This window comes from Sorex araneus, chromosome 2 (assembly GCF_027595985.1).
Source record: "Sorex araneus isolate mSorAra2 chromosome 2, mSorAra2.pri, whole genome shotgun sequence".
Lineage (NCBI taxonomy): Eukaryota > Metazoa > Chordata > Mammalia > Eulipotyphla > Soricidae > Sorex > Sorex araneus.
The window spans coordinates 79,612,676-79,627,056 of record NC_073303.1 but is presented as its reverse complement, the minus strand read 5'-3'; positions in this window follow the sequence as shown (position 1 = coordinate 79,627,056).

Sequence of the window (14,381 nt, the reverse complement as noted above, 5' to 3'; positions counted from 1 at the left end):
GGTTCGATTCCTCAGTCCCTCTTGGAGAGCCTGGCAATCTACTGAGAGTATCCCGCCCACACAGCAGAGCCTGGCAAGCTCCCCGTGGCATATTTGATATGCCAAAAACAGTAACAACAAGTCTCACAATGGAGACATTACTGGTGCCCGCTCAAGCAAATCGATGAACAACAAGACGACAGTGCTACAGTGCTACAATTGAGGGGCCCCAGTGAAGACAACCAGGCGCGGGAGCAAGAGACTCTACAATGCTCTCTTCCGGGTAGCTTGATTTTAGTCTCTAGGATGTTGGCCGTTGGTGGGATTACACAGCACCACGGACAGTTTCTGAATGTGACTGCCTAGCTACTTTAAAGTGGGGGATCTGGGTGGAAAGGGCCCAGTCCTGATCCGAGCAAGCTTAGAGATCTCAGTCCTGGGTCCCACATACCTGGGTTCCTCTGCCAGTTCCTTCATGCGTGAGGCTTGTCCAAACGTGTGGAGAGGGACTTTGAGAATGGCTGTGGCTGGGTTCTGGTGGTCTTTGGCTGCAGGGCTCTGCTGAGGAGGGAAACTCAACCCACTCCCTCCGAGGAGTCCCGGTGTGACAGCCAGGCACAGGGCAAGAGATTCTGCCCAGGTGTGTGGGACCTGGGAGCTGGGCAGATTAGAAAACATATTAGTAATTAATTTTTAATAAATAACTGAATTATACGAAAATAAGATAATGTAATAGTAAGTCAGGGGGAAGTGGATCATACCTGTAGTGTTTTATGAAGAAGTTTGACATTTACCATAACTATGAGGAGCTACAGGATGGTACAGGGATTTAGCCATATGTCTTGCATGTTGTTCACCATGCTTGGGCGCCACATGATTCCCTGAGAACCATTAGACACAGCCCTAGAGATCTCCATGCATCATGGAGTATGTCTCTGAGGGCCCAGAGCACTACCAGACAGCCCTAGATAACTCACGCCACAGCAGGGCTTGAACAGCACGGCACTCTCGGGCCTTTGCCTTGGCTTTCTGGCCCAGTTGGCCAAGAAATCACTCGGAGGACTTCCCTGGACCTCCTGAGCACCACTTTGAGGTTTGCTAACTATTAAATAAAACAAATCTAAGAAGGAACCAGCATTACCAAGAAAAAGTGTGTGGCAGGGTGGGGGGAGTAAGGGCCAAGATGAAACCATTTAGGCACAGAGAAAAGCATATAACCAGCTGGTATGGGAGCCCTTGTCTAGAACTCCAAACCATATCTTTGTCTTTGACCAAGTCTCTAAGAAAAACATTTTGCTCATTCTGATGAAAGAGCAGGTCTTACTAATGGACAAATCTATTAATGCATTATTATAATTGCATATTATAGCAATTGTAGATTATAAATAGTCCATAATTTTAGACTATTATGATAAGGATGGTCTATAAAATTTACAAACAAAAGCCAAAGTATTTTAATATAGAAAGGTAAAAATATTCAAAACAGCAGTCGAGTCTTCCCAAACTTACAAGAAAATAGGGAACTTGAGCTAATATTGTTAATTAAAAAAATTACACATTAAAATTTTTAAGGAGAACCAGAGCGGCCACACACACGAAATGGCTCCTCTGCTATAAGACTATGATCCTGGAGGGCTACTAATCATTTTTGGCACCCAGTGGCTTCTTACAGAAATGCATCTAGACTGTGAACTGAGCTACAATCCCAGGCCGCCCAGGGAGGGGAAAGGTTTTTTTCTCTCAGCCTTGTCTGTCAGTGACTGCTGGCAGAAATCTCTCTGGACTTAATTACTAAAATATCAGAAATCCAGAAATTTCTTAAAACTCATATATTCTTTACTCTCAGCAATGGAAAACAAATGATCAAATGATGCCTTTTCAGCAGGTTTGATTGTTGGGGGAAAATTCTAGATACTCTTCGTAGCTTGCCAGGCTCTCTGAGAGTGGCGGAGGAATCGAACACGGGTGGGCCATTTCATAGGTATAGATAGGCTAAATAATTTTGGAAACTTTTAGCAACTTTCAGTAGCAAGTATTTATCTGTAGAAAATTGTTATCTATATTTACAAATTTGCATGTCTGATAAAATACTAGTTTGTGATTTTTTTCATTATCTACCTCTAGCTTTTCTCTGATAAATACAAGTTAGTTACTTTTGTTGAACATTATAATTAATATTGGTGATTGAGACTATGCAAAGAGCAATGATGAAAGACAAAATATGACTACTCGTGTACTTCTGTTTCTTTAGGGAAAATTGGTTTTCTCTCAAAATAGCAATTTTACACTTTTAATTTAATTTTTTTTTAATTTTTGGGTCACACCCGGCAATGCATGAGGTCATTCCTGGCTCATGCACTCAGGAATTATCCCTGGCGGTGCTCAGGGGACCATATGGGATGCTGGGATTTGAACCCGGGTCGTCGCGTGCAAGGCAAACACCCTACCTGCTGTGCTATCATTCCAGCCCCCTTTTAATTTAATTTTTATTCTCCTATTTTAACTATTTGCACTCTTAAACTTATTGAAGATTCCAAAAAGTTTATGAATGTCTTAGCAACTGACATTGACTGTGCTGGAAATTGAAACAGGATTTTCTAATTGTTTATTTTTTTAGTTCCTTTAAAAGTAATCATTGTATGCCAATAACATATTATGAAATCAATTCTCATGGTCTTGTGAGAGTTATTCTTATATTCCAGTATATTCTAGATTAGCTAAAACTACAATAAAAGGTGAAGCTTGGAATGTAAACTTTGTTTGCTTTGTTTATAATACCAGAGTCTGCAAAGCTACGGAATGTGTTAATAGCTTAGCAAAGTTTGCTCAGTGTTGATGGGATTGTTCGGCTTACTGGTTATTGCCTTCTAGTTACAATGTAAATGATGATTATTTTTATGTCATCAGTTTACATGGCAAACATCATCTTTTTAAAATTTTTTCTTGAGGTAATATTGGTTTATAAGACTGGATATATTTGGGGGTACAGTTTCATAATTCTTCAAAGTATATGTTGCCACACAATACGCACCACCACAATACTCAACACTAATCCTACGCAGTCTATTATTTCTCTCCCTGTCCTCCTGTCCTTAGTCAGTTCTCCCTTCTGTCACTTCCTTCTGGATCCTGAGTTGTTGCTGCTACTACTGTTGTTAGTGCTGTTGCTGCTCTTTTCCTTTCTTCACAGCCTCTCCCTCCTCTTCCTTCACCTCTTCTTTCTCCCCTTCCTCCTCTTCCACTGCCTCCTCCTTTCTTTCTGCTTTGTTTACAGCAAAATTTGTTCTATCAGAGTTTCTGTGGTTTACATTGATTTGTTTTACCTGCTGGATTATTTAAGAAAACCAACACACACACACACACACACACATACACACACACAAATATCACTTTTGAGTTAACGTTTTTGCAATTAAGTACATTTTGTATTTATTTTAAATTTTTGTCACTTTAAATCAATAAAATCTTAGGTAAAGTAACAAACATGATAACCTCTCAGTATCTGTGTGCAGATATGTGCAGACCATAGTGCCCAAAACAGAAAGGGGGTGGAGGAAGAGAGAGAGAAAGAGAGAGAGACAGAGAGAGAGACACAGACAGAGACACAGACACAGAGAAAGAGAAAGAGAGAGATAGAGACAGAGATGCACAGAGAGAGAGAGAGAGAGAGAGAGAGAGAGAGAGAGAGAGTGAGAGTGAAGAAAAGGGCCTGCTATAGAGCTATAAGAGCAGGCTGAGGGAGAGGGTTGAAAGGAAACTGGGGTCATTGGTGGTGGGAAATGGACACTGGTGAAGGGATGGGTATTGGATCATTGTATGACTGAAACCTGATCATGAACAGTTTTGTAACTGTGTATCTCATGGTGACCCAATTAAAAAATAAAATGTTTTTTAAAAACCCTTAAAAATAATAAAATAAATAACTTCCTGGTAGCACCTATGTGCACAATCAAATCTACTATCCTCTGATATTATTTTTTATTTGTCTAATCAAACCTAGATTCTTAGAATAAAAAATATAAAGCAAAACTCAAAAGATACACTTTTTTGCATCTAAAACTATTCATAATTTTTTAGAGAGTCCCTGAAGATCAAATGGTTTGTTCTTTCACCTTGTAAAGTACTAGAAATAAATAAGCTTTTAATAGTCGGTATTATTAATGAGTGGAAAAAGTTGAGACATCAAAAATATACTTATTTTTACATTGGTAAAAATTTATAAGTCAAATATTATTAATATAAATAATCAATAAATGCATCCTATATCAGAAGTTTCTAATATTGGTCAAGCCCCTTGTTGTCTCAGACATATTTCTATTCATCAGAGTCATAAAGCTGTTTGCCTGATGATTGGACATCAACAATGTTTAAAAATTTATTGGTCAGAAGTTTATTCTTCATTTGAATCAAATATGTTCAGTTGGGATGTACATCAGATGTGTGTATAAAATTTTATTTAAAATTTGTTTGGGTGTGCACTAATTCAGATTTACCAAATCTACTTATTTAATAAGTAGACTATAAACTTGGAAGCCACACCCACAAACTGCCCCACACACCTGGCTGTCTTCACCTAGGCCCCTCGGAGGGGATGGGTTGCCTTTCCCTCCCTGCCCCAAGCAGAGCCTTGACAATTGAAGACCTCCAGAACCCAGCCACAACCATACTCAAGGCCACTCTTCACACACTTAGATGAGCCTCAAGCATGAAGGGACCGGCAGAGGAACCCAGGTGTGTGGGACCCAGAGCTAAGATCTCCAAGCCTGCTCGGATTGGGACTGGGCCTTCTCCAGCCAGACCCCCCATTTTCCGGTAGCTTGGCAGCCACACCCACAAACTTCCCCCAGGACCGTGTAATCCCACTAACAGCCAACATCCAGAGATTATAAAACCAAGCTCCGGACATGTAATAGCCTTGTTCTCCCTCTTGGAGAACCTGACAAGCTACCAAGAGTATCCTGCCTGCATGGCAGAGCCTGGCAAGCTACCGTGGCATATTCAATATGCCAAAAACAGTAATGATAAGGCTCATTCCCTTGACCCTGAAAGAGCCTCCAATTGTTGGGAAAGATGAGTAAGGACAGGCTGCTAAAATCTCAGGGCTGAGTGTAATAGAGACGTTACTGGTGCCCGCTTGAATAAATCGACGAACAATGGGATGACAGTGATACAGTGATAATTTAATAATTTAATAATCTTGGGATGATCTTAACTAAAATATTAAATATCTCCAGTAAGAATTATGTTATATGTCAAAATTGTCTAAAAATGTTTATTCAATTTTATAGGCCAGATAATATAGTATTTCACTGTCACTGTCATCCTGTTGCTCATCGATTTGCTTGAGCGGGCACCAGTGACATCTCCATTGTGAGACTTGTTATTACTATTTTTGGCGTATCGGATACGACACAGGTAGCTTGCCAGGCTCTGGCGTGGGGGCGAGGTACTCTTGGTGTATCTCGAGTAGCTCTCCGAGAGGGGCGGAGGAATTGAACCCGGGTCACCTGTGTGCAAGGCAAAAGCCCTGCTGCTGTTACTGAAAATAATTTACTCACAATCCTTACAGATGTTTTTTTGAATTTAGGTAACATTAATTTGCAAGAAGGTAATCATTAAGCATTTTAGAAAGGCAATATTACTATTCTATACCTACCACAATGATTAAGGTGTTCTTCAGCCACAGTCTTTTGGACTCTCTCAACCCACTACTGCCATAATTGTAACTACAGCTATCTGTGGTCTATTTGTTTTTCTTAGACATTGTGTATTTCCTTACTTTGTTCGATTATATACCATATGTGAGTGAGATCATCCACTGTTTGTTCTTCTGACTTCTTTAAACATAACCACACCCAGTTCTATTCATGTTGTAACAAAAGAGAAAAATTTCATCTTTTCTAACAGCTGAATAATTTCATTTAAGTATATACCACATTTTCTTTTCGTTTTCCTCTCATGTTGGGGATCAAACCCAGGGCTTCACATATTCAAGGCAAGTGCTCTACTCTTGAGTTATATCACTGGTCCTATGTAGAATTTTTCTTTATCCACTTAACTGTCATGTGACACTTAAGTTGCTTCCCTATCTTTAATACTGCAAATAGTGCTGCAATAAACATAGGTGTACATATATCTTTTTGAATTCATGTTTTTTGTGTTCTTTGAATAAATTCATAGATGTTGAATTTCTAAATCTCTGTACTATATATTCTTAGAGAGATTGTACTGGTTTACATTCCTTAAACTTGTGAGTTAGGTTTCTTCTTCTCCTTTCTGGTCTTTTTATTTTGACTTTTTATCACTGATGTGAGGTGGTATCTCATTACTTTGACTTCTATTTTCCTGATATTAAGTTATGGTGAATTATTTTTTCATGTTCCTGTTGATCATCTGTCTTCTTTGGAGACGTCTCTGTTTATTTCTTTCCCTATTTTTAAATGGGTTGTTTGATATTACTGTTAAGTTTTGTGAATTCCTTGTATATCTTGTGTATTAGTCTTTTTGCCAGATATATCATGTGCAAATATTTTCTATTATTCAGTAGGATGTCTTTTTATTTTATTATTTTTTAAAATTTATTCTTTTATTGAATCACCATGTGGGAAGTTACAGAGCTTTCAGGTTTAAGTCTCAGTTATACAATGTTCAAACACCCATCCTTTCACCAGTGCACATATTCCACCACCAAGAATCACAGTATACCTCCCCCCACCCCCCACCTCCCCATCCCCCAACCCCGCCTTTGTATTTTTATTTTAATGATAGTTTCTTTCACTGCATAGATTTTCAGTCTTTTGAAAACCCGTTTATCTATTTTTACTTCCATTTCCCTTGCCTTTGGAGCTGAATTCCTAAATATATGATGAAGCCAATATCATGAAGTGCTTTGGCTATATTTTCTTCAGTACTTTATGTATTCTGGTCTAACATATAAGTTTTCGGTTTGTTTTGTTAACTTCTATGCATAGTGTGAATTCATGGTCCAGTTTCATTGTTTGTGAACATTTATTTCTCCATCACCATTTATTTAAAGGACTTTCCTTTCTTCATTTGATGTTCTTGACTTCTTTGTCATAAACTAACTTTACACATGTCTAATGGCTTATTTATGAGCTTTGAATTTTACTGAATTTGTTTTAATATCCCGTTGCTCATTGATTTGTTCGAGTGGGCACCAGTAACGTCTCTCATTGTGAGACATTGTAAAACTGTCTTTGGCATATCCAATACGCCACGGGTAGCTTGCCAGGCTCTGCCGTGTGGGCTAGATATTCTCAGTAGTTTGCTGGGCTCTCCGAGAGGGGCGAAGGAATTGAACACGGGTCAGCCACATGAAAGGCGAATGCCCTACCACTGTGCTATCACTCCAGCCCCTTTTAATAGTGAGTTATAATTTTTGACATATGAACCTTTTTTGAAAGTTGATTCCTGGATATAAGATTCCATTTGGTGCATTTATAAATTGGATTCTTTTCTTAATTTCTTTTTATTCTAGTTTGTTGTTTGCATATAGGAATATAACTGGATTCTGTTATTGATTTTGTAATCTGACATGATACTATATTCATTTATTACTTCTAATACTTTGAGGTGGGTATTTCAGTTTTTCTATGTATGTTATCATGTCATCTTCAAATAATAAGAATTTTACTTCTTTTTCAATTTGGATCTACATTATTTTGTTTTCTTGTCAAAATTCTGTAACTAGGACTTTTAGTACTGTGTTAAATAGCAATGGTGAAAGTGGACTTCCTTCTTTTGTGCAGTATCTTAAAGGAAATTTCTGGGTTTTTTTGTCAGTTAGTGTAACATCATTTGGAGTTTGTTGTGTATGATAATTACTATGTTGAGTTATGTTTCTTTGATCTACATTTTCTTAAGGACTTTTTATCATAAAGTAATGTTATCAAAAAAGAAATGTTATTGTTGAAAACATTCTCTATTGATATGTTTGTATGATTTTAGCCTTTCTTGATTTGGTATCTTACATTAATTAATTTGCATATATTGAACCGTCCTTTCATCCCTAGGATAGACATGATGTATGGTCATTTTAATGAAATGTTGAATTTAGTTTTTCTAAGATTTTGTCAAGAATCTTAGCACTGGGGCTAAGAAATAATGCAGAGAGTAGGGGGATTGCCTTGCATGCAGTCAATCCGAGTTCAATTCCCAGCGTCTCATATGCTTCCCTGTGCACTGCCAGAAGTAATTGCTGAGTGCAGAGTTAGAAATAACCCCTGAGCATTGCCGAATGTGGCCCCCAAACAAAAAAAGAAAAAGGATCTTTGATTCTAGGTTTATCATGGACATTTGTTTGTGGTTTCTTCTTTTTTGTAATGTCTCTTTTTGCTTTTGTTATAAGGCTAATGTGATCACATGGAAGCAGTTTAGAATAATTTTGGGGGAAAATTTGAGAAAGTTATTGGAGAGGTCATCTTGGAAGATTTGGTATAACTGGGTTGTCAAGCAATCTGCACCTGGGTTTTTGTTTTTTTGGAGACTCTTGATTACTGTTTCAATTTCCTTGCTTATAATTCGCCTATTTAGATTTTCTATTTATTCCTGTTTCAATTGTGGAAGGCAGTATGATTATAAAAATTATATATTTCTTCTAGGTTTTTCAACTGAGTGGTATTAAATTGTGTTAGTCTATTTTGGTCTTTTGTATTTCTGTGGAATTCATTGTAACTGCTCCCCTTCTATTCCTGAATTGATTGATTGTATTTTTTAGAATTGTTTTACTTTGTGAGTCATGCTAGTAGTTTCTTTATCATGTCTAGTCTAGGCTAGAGAAATAGCACCTGGGTAGTACACCTGCCTCTTGTTCGATCCCTGGCACCACATGTGTCCCCTGAGCACTGCCAGAAATGATCCCTGGAGTAAGCCAGGAGCACCACTGGGTGTGACCTGAAAACAAAGCAAACAAAACACCATGTCTACTCTTTCAAAGAACAAGCTCTTGATTTCTTTAATCTTTTGTATTATGTTTTTGTAACCTGTTTTGGAAGGGCTTTAAGTATCTTGTTTTATTTTTTTTTCTGTTCCATATATAGGAACTAATTTGCTTGTCAGTTGCATCATTCTTATTTTGAACTCTTTTCTGACCTTCCACATTTGAAAATTATCAGTAATAAACATTCTAATCCCCATAATATGTAAATGGATTTTGCTTTACTCTGATGCTTTTTTGATATCAATACAATAATTTTAAAAGTCATCTGCAATGATAGCACAGTGGGTAGGGGGTTTGCCTTGCATGCGGCTGACCCGGGTTCAATTCCTCTGCCCCTCTCAGAGAGCCCAGCAAGCTACTGAGAGTATCTCGCCCGCATGACAGAGCCTGGCAAGCTCCCCATGGCGTATTCGATATGCCAAAAACAGTAACAACAAGTCTCACAATGGAGACATTACAGTGATATAGACAGTGCTCTGCAATGAAAGAATACTGAGAACTTGATCCTCCTTTCTTCAAATGAAAAAATGATTAAGCTAATAAGTTCGTCACAGTGAAACTCTTACTAAAACAAAAAAAGAACATATGAATGAGAGAAGATATTTGCTCATCATATTTCCAACAAGGACTTAGTATTGAAATTATAAAGAATTTATACAAGTCAACAATCACAAAAAATAATTCAATGGAATTATTGATTGATTGATTGATTTTTGGCCATACCCAGCAGTGCTCTGGATTTACTCTTGGCTCTGTGTACAGGAATCAATCCTGGCAGTGCTTGGCAGTCCTTATGGGATGCTGGAGATTTAACTTGCATAGTCAGAGCCCTAACCAATGTATTATGTCTCTGACTCAAAAGTATTCCATTTTAAAGAGTGGGTATAGATCTTAATAGATAATTCTCTAAAGAAATCCAAATGCCCAACACACATATAAAATATTCATATTTGCTTATTATTGGCTATATTAAAACCAAATCCACAATAATATATCACCTCACCTTTTTGAGAATTGCCTATTTAAAAAAGATTGAAAACAAGTGTTGGTGAGGTTGTGGTAGAAGAGGAAGACTGGAACATTGTTAGTAGGAATGTACATTGTCATAGACTTTATGGTAAACTATATAGAAGTTCCTATAATAGTGAAAAGAAAACCAGCCTATCATGAGGATAATCAATTCCATTTCTTTGTATCTATATGAAGACTATCAAAAAACTACTTTGGAAAAAAATAGAAGCACTTCTATGTTTTTTGAATCACTATTTATAATAGCCAATATTTGGGAAAAAAGCCAAATACCCACTGAAAGATGAGTGGATACATACCAACAAAAACTACCCAAGTATAAAAAATTGTAATCTTTCAATTTTCCACAACAAGAATGAAACTTGAGGTGATTTTGCTAAATGAAGTAAGTCATAAAGGAAAAAAATTCTGGATGATTTATCTCATGTGTGGAAGTTGAAGAAACAAAGTAAATGAGCACAATAAAAACAACCCCCTTGATTCTGACAACAGCACTGGATTACCAGAGAGGGAGAGTTGTGTAATCAAAGTATGTGTGTGTGTGTGTGTGTGTTTGTATTGCAGGGGTTGGGGCAGAGGGTGTTGTCCAAAGGACTGCGTTGGGAAGTCATGAGTCCTTTGGTGATGGATGTGATGTTGTGTTGTGGTACACACATTTAAAGAACCCTTACACCTAAAACATATACAGTTTTGTAAACCAATGCCACCTAAAGAGGAATAAGTTAATAAATAATACAGAAATCTGTTCTAGAAATTAATTATAGAGTGTTAAGCTGTGTTCTTTAGAGGGAACCAGCTCCTAGATGGTTCGATTAGTCTTTTGCCCCTATACCGAGGTCGGAGGACTGATTTGCATATCAGGACCACTACGGACCTCCACGAGAGTTTCCTCTGGCTTTGCCCTGCTCAGGTAATGCGGAACTTTGTGACCTTGGACTCTAGGCTCAACAGGACCCAGGAACAGAGATCCTCTGCCTGCTTCCCCCAATCTCCGGTGACCCAGGGGTCATACCCATAAGACCCACCCGGCTGGTGTCAGATAAATTCCTAATCAGCCAACCTCCACTACCTAATCGCTGCCATGCTCAGGGCCACTTTTCAGGCCGAGTGACATATCACTTCCTACCCATTTTCCATAATTACCAAAACCATATTTGATGGGGTTCAAATATGGTGTGAACCATAGGAACACCTGTAATGGGGATTAGAGGACTCCCTAAAAGCCTGCATCCCTCTCGGAGAGCCCAGCAAACTACTGAGAGTATTCTGCTGACACAACAGAGCCTGGTAAGCTACCTGTGGTGTATTTGATATGCCAAAAACAGTAACAACAATGGGCCTCATTCCTCTGACCCTGAAAGAGCCCCCAATATGGCAGCGTTAATAAGGATGAATAAGGAGAGGCTGATAAAATCTCAGGGCCGAACTAGGCTGCCAAAATGAAGAAGGACTAAAATGACTGTTTGCATTTTTAATGCACGTACGCTGGCATCAGAAGCATCCATTGAGGACTTGATGGTGCAAGCGCAGAAGATCAAATATGACGTCATTGGATTGATGAGACAAGAAGGCATCAAACACATCATGCTGTTTTCGACACTGGACAAGAACTGTTCTTCAGAACATGTGACAGTAGAGGCATTGGTGGTGCCCGTGCCTTTGTCAGCATGAACTAGGCCATGAGCATTGATTCGTTCAAATGCCTGACAACCCAAATCAGACGCTTATGTTTGAATAGATGTAGCTCATTGCCAGAAGTTTCTATCTTCGTCGTCTACACACCAACATCCAACTACGATGAAGAAATTGACAAGTTCTACATGGAGCTGGAGAAGTTCTATAAAGAAGACCACACATTCTACAAGGTCATTGTCAGTGATTTTAATGACAAAATAGGACCGAGAAGGTCACCCAAAGAACTCCACATTGGGACCCACGGCCTAGAATGGAACTAACAGGGTGAGAGACTGTCTGAGTTTATCTTCTTGACCAAGACCATCCATGGTAACTCAGTTCCAGAAGGCCAAATCTAAACATTTGACATGGTAGTCTCCTGGTGGACGATTCCACAACAAAATTGACTACATCATATTCAATCAAAGATTTTGCCTGACAAATGTCGCTGTTGTCCCAAAATTCCAAATGGGATTGGACCATCGTGTCCTTCATGCAAAATTTTACTTCACAGATCAGGGAGTAAGGGCTGCAAAGTTTAAGTTTAAGAAGAGAACTCCCAGAATGACCACCAACTGGGAGCTCTTTGGCATTATTGTGGCAAAATGGGAAGATGCCATCGTTGACAACATCTACGAGGAATACAATTGACTGGTTCAACACCTCCATGATTGTACAAGGAATGCAGAGACAGAAAAAGCCTCAAAAAGTTGCCTGTCTTTGTAAACTCTTGAGCTCATTTGCCAACGTGGTCTGGCGCGAGCTTCAGGCAATCACAAGCTAATGTCTGAACTCACAAAGCTGTACAGAGAAGTGATAAAGGAAGACCTCAAAGAGAGAAGAGCAGCAGTGTTGGCCAATGCAACAGAAGCCGGGAAAAGTATTCACAATACCTGCCTGTCTTTCGCCAACTATAAGAACAAGATGACTGCCCTCTGACATCCTGATGGATCTATCACATCTTCCAGAAGAGCAATAGGAAAGGTTATTCACGATTTCTACTCAGATCTCTTCGATAACCACATCCACCTGACGACATACCAAATTCTGCAGGATGAATATGTCACTCTTAGTGTTCTCCCTTCTGAAATCTGACATGCCATTTCATCAGTAAAGAAGTGTAGAGCACCCGGTCCAGGAAAGGTCAGACCCAAACACCTGAAGAATCTGCCACCAGTACTCATCAATACACTGACTTGGCTCTTCACATGCTACCTGACTCAATGCACGGTTCCATCCCAATGGAAAACCAGCAGGACTGTCCTGTTGTGCAAGAAGGGAGACATCTACGACTTCAGCAACTGTCATCCGATCTGCCTGTTGTCTGTCATCTATAAGTTATTCATTTGAATCATCCTGAACAGGATTGACAGCAGAATAACCATGCGAGCAAGCCGGGTTCCAAAAAGGATCCAGCACAATCAACCATATCCACACAGTGACCAAGCTCATTGAGCTTTCGCGAGAGTTCAAGATACCACTCTACCTAACATTCATTGATTTAAAGAAGGCCTTTGATTCTGTTGAGGCTGAAGCGGTCATCGAAGCCAAACAGGGCATTCAAACTCAGTACATCAGGATCCTCCGTGAGCTGTATTATGGGTTTGCCACCAGGATCTCACCATTCTACAAAGAAAGTGATCATCGATGTAAAGAGAGGGGTTCGGTAGAGCGACACCATTTCACCGAAACTCTTCAGTGCCACCCTCAAGAACATCATGCGATGACTGCAATGGGAAGAAATAAGAGTGAAGATAGACGATCGGCAACTACACCACCTCCGTTTTGCTGAAGACATTGTTCTAATAACACCAAATATCAGCCAAGCAGCACAAATGCTGGCCGACTTTGACCGTGAGTGTGGAAAGGTAAGACCGCAGCTGAATCTCATGAAAACAATGTTCCTGAGAAATGAACTGGCTCCTGATGTTCCATTTGTCCTCAACGGAAAGAACATCTCCGAATACAGCAGTTATGTGTACCTAGGTCTAGAACTCAACATGACAAATGACCTGGCACTTGAACTGTGCAGGAATAAGAGAGCGATGTGGAGTGCCTTCAAGAACATCAAAGAAGTGGTTAAGAGGATGAAGAACCTCCGACTCCAGGCACATCTTTTCGACTCCACTGTTCTTCCTGCACTAACATACACCTCAGAGACCTGGGCCCTACAAAAACAGTATAAGAATGCTATTCGGGTCTCCCAAAGAGGAATCGAAAGTGTTATGCTTGGAGTATCATGTTTCACTCAAGTGAGAGAAGGAATTTGGAGTTCCAACCTCCATCAATGATCAAGAATCAGGGACACTGTCTCATTTGCCAAAGCATCGAAAATCAGATGGGCCGGACATATAATGCGATTTAGAGACCACTAATGGACTAGAGCTGTTACCGACTGGATTCCACAGGACGTCAAAAGAACATGTGGCTGCCCACATACGAGATGGTCAGACTTCTTCTTCGTCAAGACCCTAAATGAACGGTTTGAGGCTCTTCACGTTCCTGGAACGAGCAGACACTATTGCGCTGCACTAGCACATGGCAGGGATGAATGGAGATGTTACTGGTGCCCGCTCAAGCAAATCGATGAACAACAGGATGAGAAGTGATACAAGTGAAGCTGTGTTCAGTTGTGTTCAAGAAGCTGTGATCTTGAAATTTCATTGCTTTGTAAGTTACTGGAAAATGAATAAAATTTGTTTGAAATTAGTTCAATAGAATAACAAAAAAGAGGTGCATG